The sequence below is a fragment of the Oryctolagus cuniculus genome, chromosome 1 (assembly GCF_964237555.1).
Source record: "Oryctolagus cuniculus chromosome 1, mOryCun1.1, whole genome shotgun sequence".
NCBI classification, from domain to species: domain Eukaryota; kingdom Metazoa; phylum Chordata; class Mammalia; order Lagomorpha; family Leporidae; genus Oryctolagus; species Oryctolagus cuniculus.
The window spans coordinates 81208304-81214303 of NC_091432.1; positions in this window are offsets into that span (position 1 = coordinate 81208304).

Genomic DNA, 6000 nt, shown 5'->3' on the forward strand with positions numbered 1-6000 from the left:
CACAGTAGTAGTGTAGGCTTCACAGATGAAAGCCATTTTTGAATGTTTATTTTATTCCTGGAAATCTTAGTAAAATGTTATTTATCTTTGTCTAGGTCAAAATTTGTTTCAGGATGCAACTGGAATATTTTCAACTTTTATAGCTCGCGTTTCAATATGATCTTTGGGAAGTTTGCAAGCAGTGCTAAATACTAGAAATGATTTGTTCTTGCTTCTCACTTTGAAGTTAAGGTCTACATTATTTTCCACCATGAAATTTATTTGAAACAAATAATAAAATACCAGCAATATTTCTATCTATAAGCATGAGCTGTTTTTTAAAATATTTATTTATTTGACAGCAAAATAAAGAGGGGCCTGAAAGAGGAGAGGGGCTCACGCCCCAAAAGACTACAATGGCTGAGGGCATTCCTTTCTCCTGTGTTTTGCTCTCTTCAGGAAGTCAATGGATTGGATGACATCCATAGGTTTTGGGGAGGAGAATCCTAAATGAATACAGTCATTCAAATGCTCGTCTCAACTTATACCACCTTCACAGACACAACCAGAAATAGCAGGACCTTGTTTATCTACATCAGAGGGGAGAACAGACAGGGCCATTAAAAGAGGCAGAATGAATTGTGGGTTGCCAGAACACAGACTTGTGTACCCTCCAAAATAATGAATTCTAAAGTACAATGGCCACAGGCTGGGGTGGGTGCAGTGTGTGGTGAAGCTAGGACAGACATGCATTCAGCAGGTGAGGACAGTGTCCCTGGGAACAGCTGCTCCAAGGGCAGGGCCATGGAATGAGAGCTCCTGGGACAAGCTGCATGGAGAGGAATGCTGTGTCTTGCATTCAGTTTCAACCAGTGGTTCCCAGAGACACATTCAGTTGGTCCCTAACATAGCCTTGTTATTACTTTGGAATTTTGATACCAGTCACCTGTTCACTTAGATGTAAACCTTTCATCTTCTAGAATACTCACTGTTGATGAAACATTTGCATTCTGGGGTCCAGCATTTGGCAACACTGCTTTATCACAGGGAATTTCCCTCACTTTCAGCAACTGGTGACACTCTTACAAAGGGAATTCAGAGAGAGAAAGGAGAAAAAGCAATAAATCAGCAGGAGGAAAATAATTCAGTTTCTTCTCATGACTCTGCCTATACTGCAGGACATTTCCAGAGGCAGGGATTCTCCTACAATAAAACGTGCCTAATTGCTCTTCCTGTCCCTGAACATGCTGATAGCAGGCATTCACTTTGGTATAAATACAAAGTTAATTCATTTACTAATTTGTTTGCAAGATGGGGGCAGGGACATGAGACACACACAGTTCCAATTTGCTGGTTCACTCTCCAAATGCTGGGAGAGGAAGCTGGAAGATGGAAGTGAAGACTCAATCCAGGTCACCCATGTAGCTGGCAGGGAGCCACCTGTCTGAGACATATGTGCTGGATCTCAGGGTCCCCATTCGCAGAAAGCTGGACTTGGGAGTGAAGCTGAGACTTGAACCCGGAAACTCTGGTAGAAGAGGGAAGCACCCCTTCTGAACATCTGTGGTGTCTTCAGTGCCAGGTTTGATGCCCTCACATGCCTGTTTTAGTTTAAGATTTATTTATTTCTTGGAAAGGCAAAGTTAGAGAGAGAGAAGCAGAGACAAAGAGAGATCTCCCACCTGCCTATTAACTCCCCTAATGGCTTCAATGGCCATAGCTGCGCCAAGCTGAAGCCAGGAGTCAGGAGTTTCTTTCTGGGTCTCCCACATAGATGCAGGGGCCCAAGGACTTGAACCATCCTTGGCTGCTTTCCCAGGGTCGTTAACAGGGGGCTGCATTAGAAGTGGAGCAGCCTGGACTCAAACAGGTGCCCTCTATGGTGGTTTTACTGGCTCCTCACAACTCGAGAACTACACACATTTCTTCAGGAATGAAGACACTGTGAACAGCCAGAATGAGGAAAAAAACCCAAATCCACACATTAGCTGCTATCTCTTCTTTCCATTTTCTCCATCTGTTGTTTTCCATATATTTTTAGATCTGTATTTCTCAACTTCTATTTTTGACAGTGTGCTTTTGCGCAAAATTTTTTTTACGATCTAGATCATTCTTAGGATATTATTTACCAATTTAAAGTGTACAGTTGGACAATTTTGATTTTCATTAAGTAGCATGGAAAGGCAAATAGAATACTTTGACTGATATTTCATGGAAAATCGCAAGAGAGATGATTATCCATTGTATAAAAAATATTTATTTTTAGGGACAGTGCCCTAGCACACTTGGTTATTCCTCCACCTGCATCCCATGTGGGCACCGGGTTCTAGTCCTGGCTGCTCCTCTTCTAGTCCAGCTCTCTGCTGTGGCCCAGGAGGGCAGTGCACCATGGCCCAAGTGCTTGGGCCCCTGCACCTGCATGGGAGACCAGGAAGAAGCACCTGGCTCCAGGCTTGGGATTGGCGCAGCGCCAGCCATAGCAGTCATTTGGGGAGTGAACCAACAGAAGGAAGACCTTTCTCTCTGTCTCTCTCTCTCACTGTCTGTAACTCCACCTGTCAAATAAATAAAAAATACAATAAATGTTTATTTTTATATATGTGAAAAGCAGGGAAAGGTAGAAAGTCCAATTTTACTAATAAAAATAAATAAACAAAGACAGGAATCAAAACTTCAGATCCTGAGATCTGGCTAAACCCCAAAGTCCACACCACCTGGTTAGGGCCAAGGGATGATGTCTGTCCCAGACCCCTGGAACCTTGCAGGTGTGTAGACTCCAGCCAGCTGCTCCTATAGGTCAAGGTCGCAACTTAGCAAGGCAACTTAGGTGGAAATGAGACTCATTGTGGCTGCTCCAGGCCCCAGCTAAGACTCCAGCAGCAGCTAGCCTTGTGAGCTTAGGGATCTGAGAATGGAGCAGCCTCCTTCAAGGAAATATCCATGGATTTCCCTCACAACAGTGGTCCTTCTAAGCTTCCACGGCAAAGCCAAGTCAAGTTTGCTGGGCGTCTCCCTGAGACATGCTGGGTGTTCTGGGCCCAGGGAGATGCTGTGGGGAGTCCAATGAACTTGGACACTAAGCTGCCAGGGACTGGTGGATCCTTGGGACATAGGGTCCCCTCATGTGCTGAAATCCCAGGTAGGTGACAGATGGAGACTTCTGCTCAGGGCACAGGGCGGCCCTGCAGTGCTTGGAGTTAGAAGGAAGGATGTGAGAACCGTCAAGGGCTTGGTGATTCAATGGACTGTGCTCAAGGACCCGGAAATCTTCCTTCATCCAAAGATATCCAGCAGTGCCAAGGAGTCCTATGCTTCCCCTCAAGTGTGGGTGCAGGAGGAGGAAGAGCTTCAGAGCAGCGGCAGAATCTGTCCCCACCTTCCCACAGGCAATGAGGCTCAGCCCAGAGACAAGAAGTAGACCATGGGGCCACACTGTGGCTTAGTGCCCTAAGACTCTGTTTGTGGTGCTGGCATTCCACATAGGCACCGGTACTTGTCCTGGATGCTCCTCTTCTGATCCAGCTATCTGTTATGTCCTGGGAAAGCAGTAGAAGTTGGCCCAAATGCTTAGGCCCCTGTACCTGTAGGAGATCTGGTAGAATCTCCTGATGCCTGGCTTTTGGCCTGTCCAGCTCTGGCTGCTGCAGCCATTTGGGGAGTGAACCAGGGGATGGAAAACCTTTCTATCTCTCCCTCTCTGTGTCTCTACCTCTCTAATAAATAAATAAAATCATAAAAAAGTGAACCAAATCTGGAGGAAATTAATGGCAAGGATTCCATAGACCTTCTCTGCTGTCCTGATGCTTCCTTTCCTGGCTGGGGTGGAGTCTAAAGTCTCATGGTCTGAGCCACAGGATTTCCATTCCCCTCCCCAGCCTGGGAGGAGTGTCCAGAGGGAAGAGCTGTGCAGCAGGGAAGTCCCAGCTGAGTGCTTGCCAGGAGCAGGTTTCCAATTGGCCCAGAGTTAGAAACCAGATATTACTTGTGACTCTTCCCTAAAATGCTGCATTCCTGTAGCTCATCTGATGAGAAACACATCCTGAAAGGAATGCGTCTTCCTTTAGTTATTAAATCACACTTGAGTGGGAAGATCAGGTTAAAGAATTGTTCTCTCTGGTCATTTCTACTGTCCTTTTTTCTTATCCCAGTGTTGAGCAGAGAGACTCTGAGTTGGGTTCCCTGCCTTTCTGTCTTGTGCTCTGGGTGACAGATCAGGCAGTGCCACACAGAGACTCATCTTTCCTTCCTTTGCTGGGACAGCTCTGGAGGCTTGATCTGGAGTGTGCTGGGCAGGAGACATCTCCATTCTGGGATGAGGGCCAAGGCTGTTCTGGCCAAGTTCTTACACCACAATGTAAACATACACCAATGAATAAAGCCAACCATTGTAGACATGACAAAATATAAATAAAGATAACCTTGACAAAAGGATTTATAAGTTTCCTAAGACACGGATTAAAATCCTTGATGGCTGACATCCTCTTTTCTACCTGTTTCTCAGAGAGAAAAAAAGAAAGACACAATCCAAAAACATTACACAGAAAGCATTGGGAAACCCATTAGTTATGAAACCAATAACTCTCAATGATGCTGTAGAACAAGGCACAGCTGTTCTTGTCATTTTAAATAAATTAAATGTATCCAATACAAAGTACTAAATCCATCCATGAAGAAAACACTGAATCAATAGAGACAGAGCATAAAAGATTCTGATCCTGGGTTCTGGCTTAACCCTGAAGTCCACGCCACCAGGGGTGGAGCCAAGGTCTGAGGGCTCCCACAGACCCTGGGACCTGGTAGCTATACAGACTCCAGCCAGGGACTCCTGCAGTTCCAGGTGCTGGTTAGAGACCAAAGAGATATGTAAATGAGACTCCTAGGCTGCTCCAGGCTCTGAGATAAGACTGGCAGCAGCTCCCCTTCTGGCTTTAGGGATCTGGAGATGAAGAAGCCTCCTTCAAAGAAAGCTGCTATCCCCCGTGAAAAAACCCTGTGTTTTCAAAACTCAGCGGCAGTGGTGGTTCCAAGCTTCCAGGGAAATGCCAACGCAAGTTCACTGGCAACAAATAGGACACCAGGCTCCCAGGGGCCTTGGGAATAGCCATGACATGTGAGCCTCCCAATGTGCCTGATCTGAGATAGTGAAAAATCATGGCTTCTCCTAGGTGCACCCTGTGCCAGCAGCACAAGAAGTCAGAAAGGAGAACTTAGAAAATGGTCAAGGACCTGGTGGTTCAGTGAGCTGCACTCAAGCCCCCATAACGTCCTTTGTCCAAAGTCATCTGGTGGTTCCAATGGGGCCTGGGTGTCCCCTCAGGGAATGGCTGGGACCAACTTCAGAGTGGATGCAGGATCTGTCCCATCTTCCAGAGTGCAGCAAGGCTCAGCAGGCAGACAAGACCACACCTGAGGACGCTGATGGGGAGGTTCTGGATTCCTTTGGGGCTGTGATCCTGGTGCTCTCTTACCCAGCTCCAGTGCAGACTGAGCCTTAATGGCTCTGCTTGCTCCTGTCCCTGTGCTGCCTGGGAAGAGCACATGGTGGGGTGCCCCACAGGCAGTCTCCCCAGAAGCAGCTGCCAAGCTGCCCTGGTACACTCTGGGAAGCAGTCCATGTGGCCAGTGTGTTCCTGGATCTCCAGGTATGCAGACCTGGGTAGCAGGGTTAAGGACAGCGCTTGCATCCAGTGACTGGTGTGCCACAGGGCAAGAGCCCGGAAATGCACACCAGCTTCAGCCTCTCTGCTATAATCAAGTAAGGAAAACTAAATTAATGATCAACTGGGAAGTTGCTATTAACAATAGGGGCTGTATGTGCACACCTCATGACACAAGAAAGCCCCATAAATAAAATAACAGTGAGATAATACCGTGTAGAAAGCTAATATCTTTCTGCAAAGATGTAGAAAAAATGAAATGCCTTTAATCTGGAAGGAGTGTATATTGAAAAACAACCATTTTGGCAAACTCTAAAAACTCCCTATGGTTGGGAGATGTGGGGCCGCTGGTTAATCCGTGGCT